Raw genomic sequence first — 26,071 nt, 5'->3', positions numbered from 1 at the left:
GACAGACTTAGCTGGGAGGATCATGTAATGGGCGGTCGAGCTGTCCGAGTTTGACCTAAGATACGAAACTCGGACAACCATCAAATCACAATATCTCACCAACTTCATCGATGAATACACTGAAAGCCCTGGTGACCCCACTACATGGAGCCTGTACGTAGATGGATCATCAAATAAATCTGGAAGCGGGGCTAGCGTTATCTTAAAAAGCGACCAAGGAACTCGAATAGAACTATCCCTAAGGTTCGAGTTCCCTGCTTCTAATAATCAGAAAAAATATGAAGCTCTACTTGCTGGCTTGAAGCTGGCTAAGGAGGTGGAGGCAGAAAATGTGGTAATATTCAGTGATTCGCAAGTAATAACTTCGCAAATTAATGGCATCTATCAAGCTAAAGACCACACAATGAAGAAGTACTTGGATGAAACACGAGCACAGCTGGCACACTTTCCTAAAAGTGAGGTCCGACATATAACTCGTGAACATAATGCCCGAGCTGATGCACAATCAAAGTTAGCTAGCAGGAAGCCAGGGGGCAACAATAGAAGTCTCATCCAAGAGACCCTACAGACACCATCCATATCAAAGGAAGAAAAAGTATTGATTGTACATACTCAACACTTAGGGTGGATGACTCCCATCATTAACTATCTCAAATTTGACATGCTTTCCAAGGATGAAAAGGAGGCCAAAAGGCTTGTGAATGAGGCACAAAACTATACCCTTGTCCACAATATCCTATACAAAAGAGGAATTTTAACACCCCTCTTAAAATGCGTCCCGACCTCCAGCACAAAGGAAGTCTGGGAGGACGTACATAGTGGCATATTTGGAAACCACCTAGGAGCTCGGTCACTAGCTAAAAAAGTGATCCGAGCTGGCTTCTTTTGGCCAACTTTACAAAAAGAGGCTGCCGAATTCGTAAAAACGAGCCCACCATACCAAAAATACGCTAATTTCTCTGTAGCACCTCCTGAGGAACTCATCAGCGTCACCTCACCATGGTCATTTGCTAAATGGGGGTTGGATTTGCTTGGACCTTTCCCCCAAGCCCCAGGCCAAGTCAAGTACCTCATAGTAGGGGTTGACTACTTTACTAAGTGGATTAAGGCAGAACCATTGGCAACCATCACTGCTCAAAGAAGTCAGAAATTTTTGTATAAAAACATAGTCACAAGGTTTGGAGTTCTCCATTCCATCACCACGGACAATGGAACACAATTTACCGACTCTATCTTCAGAAACCTGGTGTCCAACTTGAAAATCAAGCACCAGTTCACATCCATAGAGTACCGCCAGGCCAATGGACAAGCTGAAGCTACCAACAAAGTCATATTGGCCGAACTAAAGCGTCGATTGCAAGACGTAAAAGGAGCTTGGGCTGATGAGCTTCCTCAAGTCTTGTGGGCTTATCAAACCACTCCACATTCCATGACGGGAGAAACTCCCTTCCGACTTGCATACGGAATGGAAGCGGTAATCCCCATAGAAATAACTGAAGAATCACTTAGAGTTCTATTTTACAACGAAAGAGCTAACGCCCAAGCCTAGAGAGAAGAGCTCGACCTCCTATATGAAGTCCGAGAAAGAGCTCGAATTAAGGAGGAAGCCCTAAAGCAAAGGATGGCTCTAAGGTACAACAAGAAGGTGATCAAAAGAAGCTTCACCATCAACGACCTCGTCCTTATTCGGAACGACATTAGAACACAGAAGTTGGGTGAAAGGAAGCTAGCTGCCAACTGGAAAGGACCCTATAAGGTAATAGAGGTTCTAGGTAAAGGTTCTTATAAGGTGTCCGACCTCCAAGGACGGGAGCTCCCGAGGTCTTAGCACGCTTGTAACTTAAAAAGATACTACAACTAATAGCCTTGTACCAAGGTGCACTCTTTTTCCCAAAAAAGAAAGGATTTTTTTTAATGAGGCACTAGTACAAGGACTACGGGCACCCAGCCTTTAGTATACAGCTCTATAAGGGAATTTCTTAAACAATAATAAAAGGTTCCTGGTCTATTTCTTTTTTTTTTTTAAGTTTTCTATCGCAAACGCATTAACTTAAGCTCGATAAACCGCAAAAATCATTAACCGACCTAAAGTAGTCAGCAAGATAAAGTGATGAGGTACAAGTTAATTTAAGAAGTTATACAAACAACTCATACAAAGCGATCTCAAAACAGGTTGGATTAAAAACGGAGTTGTAAAAATAACTTAGCAAATGTTCGATTACTCGAAGTCGGTCACATTTTAGGATATTAATAACAAAGGATCCAAAGAGCTAAACTAAATCATACTACAGAGACTTTGAAAGTACTCAACAAGTTGAATTAAAAGATGAACATTGCTTAATTAAAGTTGCAAACAAAAGTAACTAAAAGCAAAGTGTTTTACCCACTATTACAAAAACTGAATGTCACAAACCCACAGGTTGGGCAATCAAACACCAAAAGAAGATAAGAACTTAAGGCTTCTCGCCCATAAGAGGGTTAAGAGCCTTGCCAGCAGCAACATCTTTACCCTCAGTCGAAGAAGGGGGAAGCACAGAGACAGGTACAGCTGAAACAACCTCAGGAGTAGGAATGGAAGACTCTACTACCACTTTTTTAGGGGGATTACCCGAGGTAGAGGTTTGGCCGACCTGAGGTCCCGAGCTCTTAGAGTTCACAGGAGCATCTTCCTCATCTTCAGAGCCAAGCATAGGGACTATATTCCCATCCACTACAATGTTGTTCACGCAGAAGATAGAAAGGTCAAGATCGGGCGCCAAGACCTTGACCTAAGATTCCAAATTGTTAAACATTTTATCCATCCCTAAGGTGGTCAGCTCTCGAGATTCCTCGAGCTCCACCTTTAGCTCCTTTACCTCTTTCTCCAACGCCAGCCTTTCGCTATACACACAAGTGTAGCTCTCCTTGTATTTCTTGGCCTTCTCTTCATCCAGAGCAGCTGCAACCTCCGACCTCGTGGACCTCTCCCGAGCTCTTTCTAGGTTCGACCTCAAAACATCCCATTCCTTCTCCAGTTCCTTCTTCAGCTCGCCAAGTCTCTCCACATCCGCTCGCGCTGCTACCAGGCACCGGTTGTCGCCTGAATTTGAGAGCCTCTCAACTCCTTAGCAAGGGTAGCACACACTCCAACCGTTCGAAGGCCTCCTCAGGCTAAGTGATGTAGGCAGTTCTGGATGGCAACATCATCTGTGCTAAGATGATGATAAGGGAGCACGTTCCTCTCACACCAGGTCAAGGCGTCGAAGAGGCTCGAGTAAATACTCTCCTCATCATCTACCTTCTATTTCTTAAAAGAAGGCTCAGAAGAGAAGGGGACTCAGAAGAAATTTCAGAAGACATAAGTCAAGACAGGGGAGTGGGGATAATGACCTTTGGGACAGCAGGGCACAACCCTGACTTCTTTCTCGGAGAAAATCGAACAGATGATCCCGCCCCGACTTCTTGTGACCCGGCTCCAACGTCTTTTTGTTGTTGAAGGTTCTTCAGAACAAAGGTCTTTTTGTATTCCGTAGATACTTCATTGCCGACTGATAAACCCCAATTTTTTGGTTTATCTTGTGTTGAATTTAGGGAATTTTATCAACTTATCTCACATTTATTCAATGAAATAGCATGGTTTTGTGAATTTGTGCTTAAGAGTGAAAACATGCTTTTTGCTTTAAAATTGCTAAATTTAATTCACTTAATTCCATTCGATGCCTTGATATGTTTGTTAAGTGATCTCAGGTTTAGAAAGCAAGGATTGAATTGAAGAAATGAAGAAAGAGCATGCAAAAATGGAGAATTCATGAAGAAATGAGATTTTGGTAATCGTCAAGGCGACGCGTACGCGTGATAAGGAAAGTTGCCAGTAACGCGTACCCGTGATCCATGCGTACGCATGACAAGCGGCATGTGACCTCACTAAAGGCAATACACTGGGGCAATTTTTGAGCTCAAGGAAGCCCAAATTCAACTCATTTCTGATGCTTTTGAACCCAAGAATTTGAAGAGAATGGAGGGGGGGAGTAGTCATAGTTTAGTTTTTCATCATGTTTTAGGTTAGAATTCTAGATAGAGAAGCTCTCCCTTCTCTCTAGAATTTAGGGTAGTTTAGGTCAAATTTTCTTAGATCCATATTTTAATTCTTTTTTTGTTCAACTCTCTTTATATTTTATTGTTCTATTGTCTTAATCTTCTTAGCTTTTCTTGTTGATTTCTTTATGTTGCTATTTTTACTTTCATGAACGCTTGTTAGATTTTTATTTTCTTTCAATGCAATTTTATGTTTCCATGTCTTTTTTATGTTTATCTTAATTGCTATTGTTGATTTCTTGCTTATGTTAGTTATAGCTTTTATTAATTCTTGCATTTTGTGATGTTTACTTTTATTGCACTCTAGGTGTTTGATAAAATGTTTCCACTAGTATTAGAGTAGTTTTCTATACTCTTGGCCTAGGCTAAGGGAATTGGGTGATCTTGAGTCATTGAGTCTAATAGAATTGGTGATTTGAGAACCCTTGTTGGTCAAATTGATACCCATTGACACTAATTTACTACTAAGCCAATTAGTAGTTAAATTATGACTTATGAGTTGAAGTTGATCAAGCCTATTTGACTTACTTCAAGCATAGAAGTAGACTTGATGGGTTGGTCCCTCATAATTGTCAATATATGGTTTGTAGACAAGGATGGTGATCTCAATTTCCATGCCTTAGCCAAGAGTTCTTTTCCTTTCCTTTATTAGTTAATTGTCATTTATTTTCTTGTTGTTTACTTTTCTTGCTAATCAACAAATCAAACCCCCTTGTTCCTTCATAGCCAATAATAGAGCACTTCATTGTAATTCCTTGTGAGACGACCCGAGGTTTGAATACTTCGGTTTATTTTTATTAGGGTTCGTACTTGTGAGAACCATATTAAAACTTTGATGGAGAATTATTAGTTGGTTTGGAACTATGCTTACAACGAAGTTTTATTTCTATTGAGAAATTCTAGACCAACGAAAATTCTCTTCTATCACCGACTTGGGAGCCATACTTTATGCAAAGCAACATGAAACGGAGTCAGAATCAACATTTAAAAAAGCAAAAAAAAAATTCACAAGCAAGGGAAGAAAGAACTACCAAGGTCTGATTTTAGAACACTAGGATCTCCCAGATTCCTCTTCGTGTCCAACTGAAGATCTTGACCCCAAGTACCCATAAAATCTATAATTCCCCTCTCCAGGTCATCCAAGTCGGACAAATCTTGTTTAACAATATTAACAGTGTCTTCTCGGTACAAGGAAAATAAGGGTTCCTGACTCTCAGAAAGGAAGAAAGGTCGGGTATCCACAGCTCCTTTTATCTTAAAAAACTTATTCTTAAAGTCATGAAAAGATTCGTTAAAAATGGAAAAGGCCTTCCGACCCTAAACAGCTCAAAAGGATATCCATCCCGATTTCTTAGACGAGCTATATGGTTTGGTTGCAACAAAGAGATAAAAGAAAACATTCAAGGTGGGCTAGACGTCCAACTCCCGACATAGGAGTTGGAACATCTTCATGAAAGCCCAGGAATTCGGGTGCAACTGAGATGGGGCAAGATTAGAAGATCGAAGGACCTCCACTTCAAAGTCGGTTAAAGGAAGTCGGACACCAAGTCTAGTAAAGAAACAGTCATAGGCGTAAAAGAACGGTTGTTCAGACTCTACTATAGGAGAAAAACAGACTCTCTCCGCGGGATCAGGTGGCTCTAAGACATAGCTTCTCTCATCCTCCCTATTCTCACAAATACTATGGTATCTACGAAAACGTGTTACAATACTCTTTGTCGGTCACCGGTACACACATGAAACTAGTACTATCTACCCAGACCCAAAGAGCAGAGGGAACTTTAGTTGACATGTTCAAAATAACCTTGCGATACATAAACGTTATACCTACAAAGTGCAAAATAAAGCAGGCAGTCACTAACAGAAGTCAGAACTCAGCCGACAAGTCGGGCAAAATAACCAAATCACGGAAAAGATACTTCTGTGAAAATCTTTTCACACAGCAACCAAATGGCGCCCTCTCAACACCACATTATATCGAAACAGCTCCATTAGGAGCAGTACGGTGTGTAAAAGGCAACATCAACACAAATTACAAGCAAAGATTCTTCTCAAGCAAAAAATAAAGGTGTTCATACATCGGTTCGAGCTATAAAGGTCCAGGATGGCCGACCTCTTAGAAGGTTGGCCCGTGTCCGACCTCTTAGAAGGTTGGCCCATGACCGACCTCTTGGAAGGTTGGCCCATTACCGACCTCTTCACAAAGAGCTCGGCCAAATTGCCATAAGAGGCCCAAACAGGCCCAAATGAAGGAACACAGCCCAAATCTAAAGGCAGCCAAAGCCTAGAAAGATAAGGGTGGTTCCCTTAAAGATAAGATAAGATAAGATAACTATCTTATCTCCAGAAAGGTCACTCTACACCACTATAAATACACTGGAGCACCCAGGTATAACTCATACTCTGATTCTACTGAAAACCTGCTTAATACCCTTGTTAACTTAAGCATCGGAGTCCCTTGCAGGTACCACCATTCTCCGGTGACAAAGGATCAACATCGCCACCAGTTCCATCAGGTCGGACACGACAGCTCCGGCCACCAGATCCAACAAGTCGGACATGACAGCTCCGGCCACCAGATCCAACAAGTCGGACACAACAGCTCCGGCTACCACAACAGATCTCATCCGAGATCGACCTACAGTTTCAGGTAACCCTCGGAACATTGGCACCGTTGCCGGGGAACCTGGAAATCATCCCATCACCATGGCGGACGACCATGATAACGACCATAACTCTGGTTTGGTGGATAGAATACCAAACAAAAACACGGACGCCACCTCCAAAAACACAAAATGGGGGAGATAAGAAACCCCCAAACATAGAAATTTTGAAAGCTATCCGTAAGCAACAGAATCATCTTAAACAGCTAGAACAAGAATCTGAACATCGACGGAAAGCCGAAAGAGACCTTCGGAGAGAAACCAGACGACGTCGAAAGGTAGAGGACAGCTCTTAAAGCTCGAAGCCGATCTCAAAACCAAGACCGCTCGATCCAGTCATGAAGATAGCCCCCACAAAGATCAAGACCCATTCACCAAAGAGATCATGAAAGCTAAAGTCCCAAAGGACTTCAAAGCTCCCGACATGACCCCGTATGACGGCACATCAGATCCAAGCCATCATCTTAGCAATTTCAGAAGCAGAATGTATCTCACTGACGCCTCGGACGCTATTCGATGCAAAGCCTTTCCGACTACCCTAACAAAAACAACAATAAAGTGGTTCGACAGTTTGCCTCCTAGATCCATTACAAGTTTTGATGAGTTAGCCAAAAAATTCCTCGCCAGATTCTCCATCCAAAAGGACAAAACCAAACACTCCCCAAGCTTACTAGGGATCAAGCAAGGAGATCGAAAAAGTCTTCACAACTACATGGAAAGATTCAACAAAGTATGTCTGGACATACAAAGTCTGCCAACAGAAGCAGCTATCATGGGTCTCATCAGTGGCCTACGAGAAGGACCTTTTAGCCACTCAATATCCAAGAAGCACCCAACATCTCTGAACGAGGTACAGGAACGGGCAGAGAAATACATCAACATGCAGGAGAACTCTCGACTAGGAGAGAGCTCAAAAACCGAATTCTCCTAACCCACCACGGGACAAGGAAAAAGAGTCCAAGAAAAAAGAAGATCAACCCGGTGAGAAGCCTAGAAAATACCACAATTACACCCCTCTTCGGGTGTCTCTTGTGGATGTTTACTGAGAAATATTCCACACAGAGAAGATCCCACCACCTCGCCCAATCAAAAGCAAAAAGGAGGAGGAAATCGGACAGAATACTGCGAGTACCACTGGTGCACGAAATCACAATCACACTTTTGCAATTCTGCACAACTAACCAGCAAGTGCATTGGGTCGTCCAAGTAATACCTTACGTGAGTAAGGGTCGATCCCACAAAGATTGTCAGCTTGAAGCAAGCTATGGTTATCTTGTAACTCTTAGTCAGGATATCAATAATTCTCAGATTTAATTGTAAAAAGTAAAAGAACATGAAATAAATACTTGTTATGCAGTAATGAAGAACAGGTTAAGGCTTTGGAGATGCTTTGTCTTCTGAATCTCTGCTTTCCTACTATCTTCTTTTTCATGCACGCAAGGCTCCTTCCATGGCAAGCTTTATGTTGGGCATCACCTTTGTCAATGGCTACTTCCCGTCCTCTCAGTGAAAATGTTCCAAATGCGTTGTCACCGCACGGTTAATCATCTGTCGGTTCTCGATCATGTTGGAATAGGATCCATTGATCCTTTTGCGTCTGTCACTACGCCCAACACTCGCGAGTTTAAAGCTCGTCACAGTCATCCCTTCCCAGATCCTACTCAAAATACCACAGACAAGGTTTAGACGTTCCGGATCTCAGGAATGGCCGCCAATAATTCTAGCTTATATCACAAAGACTCTGATCTGAATCATGAGGCTAAGAGATATGCATTCAAGCTAAGGTAGAACGGAGGTGGTTGTCAGGCACACGTTCATAGGTGAGAATGATGATGAGTGTCACGGATCATCACATTCATCAGGTTGAAGTGCGAATGAATATCTTAGAATAGAAGCAAGCGTGATAGAATGGAAAACAGTAGTAATTGCATTAATTCATGAAGAATAGCAGAGCTCCTCACCCCCAACAATGGGGTTTAGAGACTCATGCCGTAGAGAATATAATATGAAACCTGTAAAGTGTCATGAGGTACAAGATGAATCACTAAAAGTAGTTTTTATAGTAAACTGGTGACCTAGGATTACAGAAAATGAGTAAGCTAGGGTGTTTAGTGTAAAAATCCACTTCCGGGGCCCACTTGGTGTGTGCTTGGGCTGAGCATTGAATCTTTCATGTGTAGAGACTTTTCTTGGAGTTAAACGCCAGCTTTTGTGCCAGTTTGGGCTTTTAACTCCAATTTTTATGCCAGTTCCGGCGTTAAACGCCAGAATTCTTGAGCTGACTTGGAACGCCTATTTGGGCCATAAAATCTCGGACAAAGCATAGACTATTATATATTGCTGGAAAGCCCAGGATGTCTACTTTCCAATGCAATTAAGAGCGCACCAATTGGGTTTCGGTAGCTCCAGAAAATCCACTTTGAGTGCAGGGAGGTTAGAATCCAACAGCATCTGCAGTCCTTTTTCAGCCTCTGAATCAGATTTTTGCTCAGGTCCCTCAATTTCAGCCAGAAAATACCTGAAATCACAGAAAAACACACAAACTCATAGTAAAGTCCAGAAAAGTGAATTTTAAATAAAAACTAATAAAAATATAATAAAAACTAACTAAAATATACTAAAAATATACTAAAAACAATGCCAAAAAGCGTATAAATTATACTAGTGCTGTGACCAGCTTGGCGTTCAGGGTCTCAAACGCCTGCAGACACTCTGTGTCAAACACAAATGGTGTGTCAGCAGCTAGCAGGTTGCTTAGAGATTTTGTAATTTTTGAAAAATCCTTTATGAACCTCCTATAGAATCCTGCATGCCCCAGAAAGCTTCTGATTGCCTTAACATTGGCAGGTGGTGGTAATTTCTCAATTACCTCTACCTTGGCTTGATCCACCTCTATCCCCTTGCTTGAAATTTTGTGCCCAAGGACAATTCCTTCAGTCACCATAAAGTGACATTTTTCCCAGTTTAAGACTAGGTTAGTCTCTTGGCACCTTTTCAGGAAAAGTGCTAGATGATCAAGACAGAAGCTGAATGAGTCTCCAAATACTAAGAAGTCATCCATGAAGACTTTCAATTACTTCTCTACCATATCAGAGAAGATAGAGAGCATGCACCTCTGAAAGATTGCAGGTGCATTGCACAGACCAAAAGGCATTCTTCTGTAAGCAAATACTCCAGATGGACATGTGAATGCTATTTTCTCTTGGTCTTGAGGATCCACTGCAATTTGGTTGTAGCCTGAATAGCCATCCAAAAAGCAGTAGTATTCATGGCCTGCTAGTCTCTCTAGCATCTGGTCTATGAATGGTAAAGATAAATGATCCTTTCTGGTGGCTGTATTGAGCCTTCTGTAGTCAATACACATACGCCACCCTGTAACTGTTCTTGTGGGAACCAGTTCATTCTTTTCATTATGAACCACTGTCATGCCTCCCTTCTTGGGGACAACTTGGACAGAGCTCACCCAGGGGCTATTAGAAATAGGATAAATAATCCCAGCCTGTGGTAACTTAGTGACCTCTTTCTGCACCACTTCCTTCATGACTGGATTTAGCCGCCTCTGTGGTTGAACTATTGGCTTAGCATCATCCTCCAATAGGATCTTGTGCATGCATCTTGCTGGGCTAATGCCCTTAAGATCACTTATGGAACACCCAAGAGCTGTCTTGTGTGTCCTTAGCACTTGAATTAGTGCTTTCTCTTCCTGTGAATTTAAAGCAGAGCTTATGATCACTGAAAAAGTGTCACCCTCTCCCAGAAATACATATTTCAGGGATGGTGGTAGTGGTTTAAGCTCTGGTTTAGGAGCTTTCTCCTCTTCCTGAGGGATTTTTAGAGGTTCTTTTATTTCCACTGGTTCCTCCAAATCAGGCTGAACATCTTTAAAGATGTCCTCTAGCTCTGATTCAAGACTCTCAGTCATATTGATCTCTTCCACCAAAGAGTCAATAATATCAGTGCTCATGCAGTCATTTGATGTGTCTGGATGCTGCATAGCTTTGACAGCATTTAACTTGAACTCATCCTCATTGACTCTCAGGGTCACTTCCCCTTTTTGTACATCAATAAGAGTTCGTCCAGTTGCTAGGAAAGGTCTTCCTAGAATGAGAGTTGCACTCTTGTGCTCCTCCATTTCCAGCACTACAAAGTCAGTGGGAAAGGCAAATGGCCCAACCTTAACAATCATTTCCTCAATGATGCCTGATGGATATTTAATGGAGCCATCAGCAAGTTGAAGACATATCCGGGTTAGTTTGACTTCTTCAGTCAACCCAAGCTTTCTGATAGTGGATGCAGGTATTAGGTTGATACTTGCTCCAAGGTCACATAAAGCTGTCTTGGTGCAAACACCCTCTAATGTGCATGGTATCATAAAGCTTCCTGGATCTTAAAGCTTTTCTGGTAAGCTTTTCAGAATGACTGCACTGCATTCTTCAGTGAGAAACACTCTTTTAGTTTCTCTCTAATCCTTCTTATGACTTAAGATCTCTTTCATGAACTTAGCATAAGAGGGTATTTGCTCAAGTGCCTCTGCAAACAGGATCTTTATTTCAAGAGTCCTGAGATAGTCTGTAAAGCGGGCAAATTGTTTATCCTGTTTTGCTTGACGGAGCTTCTGAGGATAAGGCATCTTGGCTTTATATTCTTCAACCTTAGTTGTTGCAGGTTTATTCCCTACAGAAGTGGTTGGAGAAGCCTTCTTAGAGGAGTTACTATCAACACTTGCAGGTGTCTGATCCCTCATTGGCGTTTGAACGCTAGGATTGGGTGCTGGATGGGCATTTAACGCCAGCTTCCCACCCTTTTCTGGCGTTTGAACGCCAGAACTGGACAAGGAATGGGCGTTTAACGCCAGCTTTTCCCCCTTTTCTGGCGTTTGAACGCCAGAGTTATTACTCTCTGGGATCTTGATGTCCTCAGAGGGATTTTGGGCAGTGGTTTGGTCATCCTCTGTCATTTGTTCCTTTCTTGACTTTTTGCTACTTTGAACTGGGTTATTCAATGTCTTCCCGCTCCTTAGTTGGACAGCTTGGCATTCTTCTATTATCTGTTTAGATAGCTGCTGTCTTATCTGATTCAATTGTGCTTCTATATTCTTGTTAGCATTTTTAGTGTCTTGGAGCATCTCTTTGAATTTTGCTAATTGTTTTGTCATAAGGAGTAATTACTGATTAAGTTTAACAATCTGTTCTTGAGGATTAGGATCAGTAGTTACTGCCATAGCTTCTTCTTTTATGGATGACTCACTGTTTGAGTACAGATGTTGATTTCTAGCAACTGTATCTATGAGTTTTTGAGCCTCTTCAATTGTTTTTCTCATGTGTATAGATCCACCAGCTGAATGGTCTAGAGACAGCTGAGCTTTTTCTGTAAGTCCATAGTAGAAGATGTCTAACTGTACCCACTCTGAAAACATTTCAGAGGGGCATTTTCTTAGCATCCCTCTGTATCTCTCCCAGGCATTATAAAGAGATTCATGATCCTCTTGTTTAAAGCCTTGGATGTCCAGCCTTAGCTGTGTCATCCTTTTTGGAGGGTAAAATTGATTCAGGAATTTGTCTGTTAATTGTCTCCATGTTTTTATGCTTGCTGTGGGTTGGTTATTTAACCACCTCTTAGCTTGATCTTTTACAGCAAATAGAAATAATAATAATAATCTGTAGACATCCTGATCCACTTCTTTATCACGTACTGTGTCAGCAATTTGTAAGAACTATGCCAGAAACTCAGTAGGTTCTTCCTGTGGAAGACCGAAATACTGGCAATTTTGCTGCACCATGATAATGAGCTGAGAATTTAGCTCAAAGCTACTTGCTTTGATGGGAGGTATACAGATGCTACTCCTATATGCAGCTATAATGGGGTTAGCATATGACCCCAGAGTCCTTCTGGACTGTTCATTTCCACTTAGGTCCATGATGGAGAAAGGGAGATGATGTGGATTGCAAATAAAATATATTTTTATTTTTATTTTATTTTAATTAAAATTAACCGAATAAAATAAATTAAAATAAATGGAAAATAAAATAAAGTTTTGAAAACAAAAAGGAAATAAAATAAAAGCAAATTGAAAACTAAATTAATTAATTAATTAAAAAGATTTTGGAAAAAGTAATAAAAAAGATATGATTGAAAATTATTTTGAAAAAGATATGATTTAGAAGATATGACTGCAATTTATAAAAAAAAAAATATGATCGAAAAGATATGATTGAAGAAATTAAAAAAATTTGATTTTTGAAAAAGATTTGAAAAGATCAATTTTTGAAATTAGAATTTTGACTTGACTAAAAAAAAAGATATGATTTTGAAAATCTTTGACTAAATTAATGCAAAATTTCGAAATTTATGAGTAAAATAAGGAAATGATATTTTTTTGATTTTTGAATTTTAATGCGGAAAGAGAAAAACAACAAAATGACACTAAACTTAGAAATTTTAGAACAAACACAGAGAACAAACAAGAAAACTTTGAATGTCAAGATGAACACCAAGAACACTTTTGCAGATCAAGATGAACACCAAGAACAAATTTTTGAAAAATTTTTAAGTAAATAAAAGCACAAGGGACACCAAACTTAAAATTTTTAGAAAATCAAGCACAATATTTTCGAAAAATTAGAGGAAAACACAAAGAAGACACCAAACTTAGAATTTTAAAAGATCAAGAAAGACTAAGAACATGCAAATTCGAAAAATTAAAAGAGAGTAAAAGCATGCAATTGACACCAAACTTAAAATATGAAACTAAACTCAAATAAAAGACTCTAAACCAACAAAAATAAAATATTCCTAATCTAAGCAACAAGATAAACCGTCAGTTGTCCAAACTCGAATAATCCCCGACAACGGCGCCAAAAACTTGGTGCACGAAATCACAATCACACTTTTGCAATTCCGCACAACTAACCAGCAAATGCACTGGGTCGTCCAAGTAATACCTTACGTGAGTAAGGGTCGATCCCACGGAGATTGTCGGCTTGAAGCAAGCTATGGTTATCTTGTAACTCTTAGTCAGGATATCAATAATTCTTAGATTTAATTGTAAAAAGTAAAAGAACATGAAATAAATACTTGTTATGCAGTAATGAAGAACAGGTTGAGGCTTTGGAGATGCTTTGTCTTCTGAATCTCTGCTTTCCTACTATCTTCTTTTTCATGCACGCAAGGTTCCTTCCATGGCAAGCTTTATGTTGGGCATCACCATTGTCAATGGCTACTTCCCGTCCTCTCAGTAAAAATGTTCCAAATGCGCTGTCACCGCACGGCTAATCATCTGTCGGTTCTCGATCATGTTGGAATAGGATCCATTGATCCATTTGCGTCTGTCACTACGCCCAACACTCGCGAGTTTGAAGCTCGTCACAGTCATCCCTTCCCATATCCTACTCAGAATATCACAGATAAGGTTTAGACGTTCTGGATCTCAGGAATGGCCGCCAATAATTCTAGCTTATACCACGAAGACTCTGATCTGAATCATGAGGCTAAGAGATATGCATTCAATCTAAGGTAGAACGGAGGTGGTTGTCAGGCACGCGTTCATAGGTGAGAATGATGATGAGTGTCACGGATCATCACATTCATCAGGTTGAAGTGTGAATGAATATCTTAGAATAGAAGCAAGCATGATAGAATGGAAAACAGTAGTAATTGCATTAATTCATGAAGAACAGCAGAGCTCCTCACCCCCAACAATGGGGTTTAGAGACTCATGTCGTAGAAAATATAATATGAAACGTGTAAAGTGTCATGAGGTACAAGATGAATCACTAAAAGTAGTTTTTATAGTAAACTGGTGACCTAGGGTTACAGAAAATGAGTAAGCTAGGGTGTTTAGTGTAAAAATCCACTTCCGGGGCCCACTTGGTGTGTGCTTGGGCTGAGCATTGAAGCTTTCATGTGTAGAGACTTTTCTTGGAGTTAAACGCCAGCTTTTGTGCCAATTTGGGCATTTAACTCCAGTTTTATGCCAGTTCTGGCATTAAACGCCAGAATTCTTGAGCTGACTTGGAATGCCTGTTTGGGCCATTAAATCTCGGGCAAAGCATAGAATATTATATATTGCTAGAAAGCCCAGGATGTATAATTTCCAACGCAATTGAGAGCGTGCCAATTGGGCTTCTGTAGCTCCAGAAAATCCACTTTGAGTGCAAGGAGGTCAGAATCCAACAGCATCTGCAGTCCTTTTTCAGCCTCTGAATCAGATTTTTGCTTAGGTCCCTCAATTTCAGCCAGAAAATACTTGAAATCACAGAAAAACACACAAACTCATAGTAAAGTCCAGAAAAGTGAATTTTAAATAAAAACTAATAAAAATATAATAAAAACTAACTAAAATATACTAAAAACATACTAAAAATAATGCCAAAAAGCGTATAAATTATCCGCTCATCAACCACCGAATCTACGGACATCCTACTGACAAGTGCTTCGACCTAAAGAATGTCATAGAGAAATTGACAAGAGAAGGGCAATTAGATCGGTACTTAGCCAATAAAGTGGATGAACCAAGAAAAAGAAGAAGGGACGAAGAGGTCGGACGAGTTGAACATCCACCTCACACCAAAGAGGTCGGACGAGTTGAACGTCCACCTTACACCGAAGAGGTCGGGCGAGTTGAACTTCCACCTCACACCGAAGTGGTTGGACGAGTGGAACATCCACGTCACACCGAAAAGGTCAGGTGAATTGAACGTCCACCTCACACCGAAGAGGTCGGACGAGTGGAACATGCACCTCACACCAAAGAGGTCGGACGAGTTGAACATCCACCTCATACCGAAGAGGTCGGGTGAGTTGAACGTCCACCTCACACCAAAGAGGTCAGACGAGTTAAACGTCCACCTCACACCCCTGAGAGACATGTTCATATGATAAATGGAGGATTCGCAGGAGGAGGGATCTCTAAATCATCTTGCAAAAGACACCTCAAAGAGGTATATTAAGGAAGGGAGAGAGGTTTGAAAAGGACAACGGAGTGCGAACAAGCCTTCCGAGATTTCAAAAATTCTTGGGGCAACCACCCATTCTTACCAGACCATGGGAAAGTGGAGAACTCATATTATACCTCGCAGTGGGAAGTCGAGCAATAGCCTCAACACTAGTCAGAGAAGACGAAAGTGTGCAACAACCCGTCTACTTCATCAGCAAAGCTCTACAAGGGGCCGAACTAAACTATCAAAAGATAGAAAAAGTTCACATATGCCCTCATACTCGCTTCTCGACGACTCCACCCATACTTTCAAGCTCACACTATCAGAGTTCGGACCAACCAGCCCATAAAAAGTATCCTACAGAAAACAAACTTAGTTGGAAGAATCCTACAGTGGACAGTTGAGTTATCCCAATTCCATCTTCGATATGAAAGCTCGGACAGCCATCAAATCCCAGTATCTGGCCGACTTCATTATAGAGTACACTAACACCCCGGGAACTCCTACAAAATGGAATCTCTACGTGGATGACTCTTCAAACAAAACCGGGAGTGGTGCAGGTGTAATTATAGAAAACGATCAGGGAAGCCAAAATCAAGCTAAATAACCAAGCTGAATACGAGGCACTACTGGCTGGTTTAAAGCTGGCTAAGAAGGTATGAGCTTACCGTGTCCAGTGATTCATAAGTAGTCACCTCACAAATAGAAGGGAGCAACCAAGCTAAGGATCCCACTTTGAAAAATACCTCGGGTAATTCGGGGGACCCTGGACAAAAGCAGAGAACAACTCGGGCAATTCGGGGGACCCTGGACAAAAATAGAAAACAGCTCGGACATTTTGGGGGATATGAGGTCCGACACATACCTCGGGAGCAAAATGCCCGAGCTGATGCACTTTCAAAACCAGCCAGCACCAACAGCTCAGACAATTCGGGGAATATGAAGTCCGACACATACCTCGGGAGCAGAATGCCTAAGCTGATGCATTTTCAAAACTAGCCAACACCAAACCAGGGGGCAATAATAGAAGCCTCATCCAAGAAACACTGCAAAATCCATCAATCTCGGAGGAAGAAAAGGTCCTAACCATATCAGGTCAGGATCATTCCCTCGGAGTCAAGGAAGGAAAATAAACCCTCTCCTCAGGGTCCGGCGACACCAACTGATGATTCTTCTCCTCATCCCTATCCCTACAAATTCTATGGAACCTCCTAAGTCGCACACAGTACTCAGGGTCAGCCACAGTAACACACATTAAAACTATGGAATCTAGTCAGTCAGACATGCCGTCCGGGATCTTAGTAGACATCTCAGTAATGTTAATGCGAGAAGACATAGGTCAACTATTCCTACAGTAAGAAAAAGAAAAATGGGGTTACTACTAAACAACTCGGGCAAATAAGGAAACAACTCGGACAATAACAGTAAAACATCAAGTGTCAGATACATCAGTAAAAGGGAAATCCCAGGACTCACACGAAAATCCAGGGGCACCCTTTGGAGGCAACAATAAGGCAAGAACATAGAGAAGAGAAGTCGGAAATCTATACCCAAACATTTCGAACACCTCTCAAAAAAAAGGTCAAAACAAAAGTGTTCTGTGGGTTACCTGAAACAGTAGGCCGATCTCGGATGAGATCTTCTGTACTGGTCGGAGATGACGTGTCCGGCTGGCTGGTGACGGCCGGAGCTGTTATGTCCGACTTGTTGGACTGGCTTCACTTCTGATCCGTGGTCACCGAAGGGTGGGGGGTACCTGCAAGAGACTCCGATGCTTAAGTTAGCACAGGTATTAAGCAGGTTTATTGTAGAATCAGAGTATGAGTTATACCTGGGTGCTCCAGTGTATTTATAGTGGTTGTAGAGTGACCTTTCTAGATAAGATAAGTTGGTTATCTTATCTTATCTTTATCTTTGAGTTGAGGTCAGCTTATCCTCAAGGAAACCGCCTTTATCTCTATAGGCTTGGATTACCTTTGAATTTTGGTCGTGTTCCTCTATTTGGGCCCTTTATTGGGCTTTCCTGTCGATTTAGCTGACCTCTTTGAGAAGAGGTCGGATAGCCTGACCTGAAGAGGTCGGTCGCTTTGTTACTGAACATCTCGGGTCGGATAGCTCGACCCAGTATGTGAACAGTGCCCCTGCTCGAGCTCGGTCTTTCTTTTTTGGGGTCGAGTCTTAGACTGCGATCCTTCTCTGGTGGAGCCGAACTCGAGCATTTGTCGACTTCTTTCTTTTTGTAGAATTTTTTGAATGTGGAACGTTTTCTTCTAAAAGCGCGCGCTTGTGTATTAGCGCTTTGTTCTTGGGAACGTGCGAGGGTTTAATACCTTCATTAATTGGTATTAATTTCCCCATTTTCTTTGGCTTTATTTTGAATTTCTGTACTCAGAAAACGGTTTCTTTTCTTCATCTTTCTTTGTAACTTCTCCCTTCGTTCTCTCATTTTCTGCTTTTCACCTACATTTTGCCTTTGCGGCGTCATTCAGTGATCCGGCGATTCCGTCTTTCTATCTTCAACCCTTCTGAGGCTCTGCTATTTTCCAGGTTGGTTCCTTTTGCAATTTCTTTTCGTCTTTATTGCTTTATCTTTAGTTTTGTGGTGAAGTTTTGATTTTGCTTAGAGAAAGTTTGGATCTTTCTTGTCGCGCCTGCTTGCTCTGTGTTCTGAGAGTTTCTTCGCCCTTTGCATGAACCTTTTTACCTTTCCTGTTTGTTTGATGCTTCTAGGGCTTTGCTTGTTCTACTGTCTCTTCTGTCCGATACCCAGAAAAACGGCATCTTTACTCACTTAATCGAAGATTGCTCCTTTGGTTTTTTGCCCTGTTGATAGCTTTTCCTGTTTGCTACGATATTTGTTTTGGTTTTTGTTTGATTCTGAGAAAAGGTTGCGCCTTTGACGATTTCTGCTTGGCATGATGCTTTTTGCTGATAAACTGTAAATAGATAGTGACTTTTTGTGTTCTGGCTTTCTTTTTCGAAATGTCTGTTATTTGAAATCTTTTCTTGTTTGAGAGATGCTGGGATGTAAGCTGTGGATTTTTCCTGAAACCTTGCTTTGTTACTGCCTCCAAAGGATGCCCAGGACTTTGGTTTGAGTCTTGGGATTTTCCTTTTCTGTTTGTTCTTCTGTATACTAGTCGAGTTATTTTGCCCCTCGTCTGAGATGTTTTCTGGTAATCCCATCTTCTTTTCTTATTGTAGGATTAGTTGGCCTCATGTCTTCTTGCAATAACATTGTAGAGATGTCTTCTAAGGTTCCCAAGGGAATGTCTGATTGGCTGGACTCCCTTGTCTTGATGCGTGTCTCTGTGGTGGACGCTGATTTTTGTGTAGAGCTGAGGAAACGTCATAGAATTTGTGGTAGCAGCGCCCGGGAGAGGGATTATGAGCTTGTAGCGCCCGATTCTGATGAGAGGGTTTGTTTTCCTACTTCGGTCGAGGGGGAGCGTCCCTTTTTCTATGCCTATGAATATTTCTTCAGTCAGTTGAACATTACCTTTCCTTTTACTACTTTCGAAACCGATTTGTTGTGGTCTTGTAATATTGCCCCATCCCAGCTTCATCCGAATTTCTGGGGTTTTATCAAGATTTTTCAGCTGCTTTGCCAAAAGTTAGGCATAACACCTTCTCAGACTCTTTTCCTCTATCTTTTTATTTCTGCTAAGCCCGGAGGGTCTTCCAAAAAGAAAGCTTCCTGGGTTTCTTTCAGGTCGGCCCAAGGGCATAAGGTTTTTTCCATGTATGATGAGTCTTTTAAAGATTTTAAGAATTATTTCTTCCGAGTCCGTGCTGTTGAGGGGGCCCGCCCCTTTTTTCTTGATGAAAATGATGAGCCTGCCTTTCTTCTAGAATGGCAAAAGAATGTGAGAGTGTCTCGCTATACCTGGGAGATGCTTGACGAGGTTGAACGAGCTTTTGTAGTTGTTCTTGAAGATTTATGGGGGAAACCACCCCATCTTGATACAAAAAGGTTTTTGAGTGACCCGTCTTTGGTCAGAACTGTTTTAGGTACTGTCCGACTTGTTTATATACTTGCTTTTTAGTTTTACTTCCTCTTTTTATGATTGTAACCCATTGCTGTGGTCGATTCTATATTTTTAGAGATGTCGAAAAACAACGATTCTATGAAGGCCTACAAGAAGGCAAAGAAGGCTGCAGCTGCTCAAAATATCTCAGCCAAGGTGGCGGGAGAGGGATCTTCCCAAGTTCCGGTGAAGCCACCTGTGCCAAGTTCTCCTGGCCCGAGGAGGGTAATTCCCACTCCTAGGGTTCGCCTGGCCGAGCCTCCGCAGTCTTCCACTGCTACTTCTGGTGCTCCTCCCAACAAGAAACAAAAAACAATTGAGCCTTTCAACCTTGATGCCCCTGATTTTGACGCGGTCGAGTTTGTAGATCAGCAGATCAGTCCATACGGTGTCCTTCCTATGGATGATGTATCACTTCTTCGTCATTTGGACTTTATAACTCGGAGTAGTGTAAAAATGGCACATATGGGAGCTGCCTTGTACCGAACTGCTCAAAATCTTCCTCTCCATGCCACCAAAGCCTTCATGGAGGACGCAAAACAGGAATTCGACCGGATGAAGGGCTTGAAAGAGGAGCTTGAGGTGAAAGTAGCCAAACTGGAGAAGGATCTGGGGAACGAAAAGGCTAGTTCTCTTACTCTGGCGGCTTTTGTGAGATTGACTGAGGACACTGCATTGAGGCATAAAGATAGTTATGTCACGTCTTATTGGGATGTGATACGTCTGAGGGAGGAGTTGGAGTCTGCCCGAGTTGACTATTCCGAGCTCCAAGGTCACCTTGTCGGCAGTGTAAACACTGCTTATGATAATTTGAAGGAGCAGGTTCAAGTTCTCGCTCCTGAGGTTGATCTTACTCTTTTTAGCTTGGACAATATTGTGAGGAATGGTAAGATTGTTCCCGACGACTAAGATGATGATGATGTCGAACCTCCCTCTGCGCCTGCTGCTAAAGTGTCGACCTCTATAGTTCCTCCTGCTGGGATTGCTCATCCGGAATTAGATCCTGATTGTCAAATTCTGAATAGGGACGACGGTATGGTGGATGCAGTGCCTCTCCAAACTCGCCCTCCTTCACCCCAGACTGATGCTACCGAGAAGGCTCCCTATCTTAACTAATTTTTCTTGGATGTTTGTGTAGATAGCCCGACTTGTGGGCTTTTTAAACTCTTTATTTCTATAATTTGAATATTTTACTGACTGTTGATACTCCTTTTGGTTGCTTGTTTAGCAACTTTTTATTTTGAAAAAACAACAAGTAGATTTTGGGCCTGATCTTGAAGCTTGTTTATAATATTACATTTTATATCATGCATGTTTGCACTTGTTTTTGGCACCTTTCTGGGTTTTGGGAATGCCGAAGCCTTGCTGCTCGGCCTCTTTGGATTGCTTTGTACTTATTGCTTGTAGCTTGGATCCTTTGCGGATGTGTGGATCCAACTCGTGTTTCGGTTTTCTGGCTCTTACTTGTATTTATTTCTGGCCATCCATAACCGATTTCTTTACGTTTTCCAGTTATTTTTGTAGTCCTCTTTTTTTGACCTTTGTAAGGTCTCTTTCAGGGACTACTTTTATAACTTGTCTGTTGTAGGAGACCAACTTCTTTGCGTCGTCCTTTCCTAAGTTATTTTTGTAATCCTCTTTTTTAGACCTTTGTCAGGTCTCTTTCAGGGATTACTTTTATAACTTGTTTGTTGTAGGAGACCGACTTTTTTATGTCGATCTCTTCTAAGTTATTTTGTAATCCTCTTTCTTGGACCTTTGTCAGGTCTCTTTCAGGGATTACTTTTATAACTTGTTTGTTGTAGGAGACCGACTTCTTTATGTCGATCTAAGTTATTTTGTAATCCTCTTTCTTGGACCTTTGTCAGGTCTCTTTCAGGGATTACTTTTATAACTTGTTTTTCGTAGGAGACCGACTTCTTTATGTCGATCTCTTCTAAGTTATTTTGTAATCCTCTTTCTTGGACCTTTGTCAGGTCTCTTTCAGTGATTACTTTTATAACTTGTTTTTCATAGGAGACCGACTTCGTCATGTCGATCTCTTCTAAGTTATAGCAATTCCTCTTTTATAGGGTTGGCCAGACCTCTTTCCAGGGATTTGCTGATAACTTGGGTTGACCTGGTCCGACTTCTCAACATCGGCCAGTCTTTAAGTTATTATTTAGCAATCCGTAAGACCTCGTCAGGTTCTTTTTTTGAATCACTTTCGATAAATTCTTGCATTATTCTGTGTTCATCTTTGCCGATTTGTAGAAGGTGGTTTCTATCTTCCTTTGGTCGACCTTTAGATGAATCGCATTTTCATCTTTATTGGTCTTTTATCGTGATCGTGCAGTGAATCTGTTTTTCACTTTCTGCCGATCTGTTGCTTTATAATCGGATGATGAATGCTTCAGATTAATGCATCTTGAGAATTTGTAGAATATCTAAAATATATTTTATTCAAAAGAAAGTGCAAATATATACATGTTAGAGTTTTTCATCCTTTTAAGTCGGATAATATCTGGATCTCAACTTGGTGCCTCATTAAAAAACCTTTTCAGGAAAAAGAGTGCATCCTATGATGAGATCTTTTACCTTCTCTAGCTATAGTACCTTCTTAGGTTGTAGGTGTGCCACGATCTGGGAAGCTCTCGTCCATTAAGTTCGGATAGTCTGTAGTAGCCCTTCCCAAGTACTTCTATGACTCGGTAGGGTCCTTTCCAGTTTGCTGCCAACTTTCCTTCTCCGGGTCAAGTTGTTCCAATATCATTTAGGATTAGGATGAGATCATTCTCCACGAAACCTCTTGGCACTACCTTTTGATTATATCTTGAAGCCATTCGGCGCTTTAGCGCTTCTTCCCTGATCCGAGCTCTTTCTTGGATTTTCGGAAGTAGGTCAAGTTCTTCTCTTTGAAGTTGAGAGTTGGCTTCTTCATTGTAGTGGACTACTCTAGGCGACCCTTCCTCGACCTCTACTGGGATTATTGCCTCCACTGCGTACGCTAATCGAAACGGTGACTCGTTTGTGGTGGAATGTGGTGTAGTTCGATATGCCCATAGGACATGTGGAAGTTCTTCAGCCCAAGCTCCCTTCGCATCTTGCAGTCTCCGTTTTAACTCAGCCAATATGACTTTGTTGGCAGCTTCGACTTGCCCATTTGCTTGAGGATGTTCGACGGAGGTGAACTGGTGCTTTATGTTCAAGTCGGCTACTAATTTCCTGAAGCCTGCATCTATGAATTGAGTGCCATTGTATGTGGTGATGGAGTATGGAACCCCGAACCTCATGACAATGTTCCTATATAGGAATTTCTAGCTTCTTTGAGCAGTGGCATTGGCTAGGGGCTCTGCCTGAATCCACTTAGGAATTTGACTTGTCCTGATCCCTGGAGAAATGGTCCGAGAAGATCGAGTCCCCATTTTACAAATGGCCAAGGCGAAGTTACGCTGATGAGCTCTTTTGGCGGGGCGATGTGAAAGTTGCCATGTTTCTGGCATGGGGGACATGTCTTTACAAATTCTGTAGCTTCCTTTTGTAGAGTTGGCCAGTAAAATCCCGCCCGAAGTACCTTTTTGGTGAGAGCTTGTGCCCCGAGATGATTGCCACAAATGCCACTATGTACTTTCTCTAAAACTTCCCTTGTGTTAGAGGTCGGCACACATTTTAACAATGGTATTGAAATCCCTCTTTTGTATAGGGTGTTGTTTATGATGGTGTAGTACTGAGCCTCCCGTTTTAACCTCTTTGCTTCCTTCTCATTTGTGGGGAGTGTTTCTTTTTTGAGGTAATTAATTATGGGGGTCATCCATCCTTGATCCTGACTTGTTATAGCTAGGACTTTTTCTGCTTCCGAGATTGACAGGTTCTGTAGCATTTCCTGGATAAGGCTTCTATTGTTGCCCTCTGGTTTGGTGCTGGCTAGCTTTGAGAGTGCATCAGCTCGGGCATTTTGTTCGCGGGGTATATGGCAGATCTTATATTTCCCGAGTTGTCCGAGTTGTTTCTTGGTTATATCCAAATACTTTTTCATGGTGAGATCTTTGGCTTGGTAACTCCCTGTTATCTGTGAGGTGACTACTTGTGAGTCGCTGAAGATGTTGAGTTTTTGAGCTCCAACCTCCTTAGCCAGCTTCAAACCAGCTAGTAACGCTTCATATTCTGCCTGGTTGTTTGAGGCCGGGAACCCAAATTTGAGGGAAAGTGATAAAACACTATTTTATGGTTTATCTTGTGCTCAATTGAGTGGATTTTATCAACTCTTTACCCACTTATTCATACTATTTGCATGGTTTTACATTTGCCTTCCTAATTATGTGCTTTGATTGAAAACATGCTTCTTTGGCCTTAAGTTCCCTATGTTTAAATCCTCTCTTATTACCATTAGATGCCTTGATATGTGTGTTAAGTGATTTCAGAGATTACAGGGCAGGAATGGCTCAGAGGATGGAAAGGAAGCATGCAAAAGTGGAAGGAATACAAGAAGTTGGAGAAATTGCTAAGCTGTCCAGCCTGACCTCTTTGCACTCAAACGGCTATAACTTTAGCTACAGAGGTCCAAACGATGCGGTTTCAGTTGCGTTGGAAAGCTAACATCCGGGGCTTCGCAATGATATATAATTTGTCATAGCTTCCCCGAATCTAGGCGACGCAAACTTGTGAATGACACGCATGTGTCGCATCTGTAAAACTGCAATCCACGCTAACGTGTGGACGACGCCTCCGCGTCGCTTTGCCGCAACCTGAACGTACCAGAAATCACTGGGTGTGATTTTTGGATTATTTTTGACCCAGTTTTCAGCCCAGAACATACAGATTAGAGGCTATAAAGTGGGAGAATGCATCCATTCATCGGAGAAGCTCATAATTCATAATTTTAGTTTTAGATGTAGTTTTTAGAAAGAGAGGTTACTTCTCCTCTCTCTTAGGATTTAGTTTTAGGATTTAGGATTATTTCTTCTCAATTTCCAGGTTTAATGTTTCTCTTATTTATTTTCTATTTTATTGTACACCTTTAATTATTATTTATCCTTCCAATTTAGCTTATGCTACATTCATGTTATGATTTTTTTGATTAATATTATTTGAGGTATTTCAGTTTATGATCGTTTTATTCTATTTATGAATGCTTTCAATTTAATTTAGATATTTTCTTCCTTTTGGCTTTAGTTGAGTCATTGGAGACACTTGAGTTATCAAACTCATTGTTGATTGAAGATTGGAATTCTTCAAGAATTAATTCGAGTTCCACTAGCTCTAGCCTTTCCCAAGGAAAGACTAGGACCTGAGGAATCAAAAATTAATTCATCCACTTAACTTACCTTCATAGTTAGAGGTTAACAAAGTGGAAGAAAAATCCAATTCTCATCATAATTGATAAGGATAACTAGGATAGGACTTCCAGTTCTAATACCTTGCCAAGAGTTTATTTTATTATTTCTATTTTATTTTTCTTATCATTTAACATACTGGTTTCTTACTTTCAAAACCCCCAATTTACAAGACTCATAACCAATAATAACATACTTCCCTGCAATTCCTTGAGAAGACGACCGAGGTTTAAATACTCGGTTATCAATTTTAAAGGGGTTTGTTACTTGTGACAACCAAAACGTTTGTAAGAAAGGTTGATTGCTTGGTTTAGTAACTATACTTGCAACGAGAGTTTACTATAACTTCTAAACCATCAATCTTCAGTTCTTCAAAATGGCGCCGTTGTTGGGGAATTGCAAACATGTGCCTTATTATTGGTTATTGTAAATATTTACTTTTTGCTTGTTTATTTGTTTTTTTTTATTTTTGCTTTTTCATAAATTAAGAGGTTATTGATTTTTTTTATTTAGTTATTAAAATTTTTTTTCAAAAAATTTGTTCTTCGTGTTCATCTTGACCTTCAAGTTGTTCTTAGTTGTTTTCTTCATTTTTGATCTAAAAATTTTAAGTTTGGTATCATTTTATTGTTTTTCTCTTTCCTCATTAAATTCAAAAATATCTTTTCTTTTTATTTTAATTAAATTTTCGAAATTTGCACAAAAAAAAAATTTCAGATTTTTATTTTAAAATTTTTATCTTATTTCAAAAATCAAATTTCAAAATTCAAATTTCAAAATTTTCAAATTTCAAAATCTCAAAATTCAAATTTCAAAATTTAATTTTCAAATTCAAAATTTAAATAACCTTTTAATTTAAAATTGTTTTTATTTTCGTTTTTAATTTTTATTTGTTACTATGAACTCTCACCCCTTTGGCTATGAGTCTGGTTACAATTATGTTGCAGGAAGAAGAAATTACAATGAGAACAGACATCAAGGATGGAACAATCAAAGATGGGAGGAGCCACAAGGATTTGATCAACCCTCATGGCAACAACCACCTCCAATGGACTATC

This window comes from Arachis hypogaea, chromosome 13 (genome assembly GCF_003086295.3).
Source record: "Arachis hypogaea cultivar Tifrunner chromosome 13, arahy.Tifrunner.gnm2.J5K5, whole genome shotgun sequence".
In the NCBI taxonomy this organism is placed as follows: Eukaryota; Viridiplantae; Streptophyta; class Magnoliopsida; order Fabales; family Fabaceae; genus Arachis; species Arachis hypogaea.
This window is presented reverse-complemented; position numbering follows the sequence as displayed.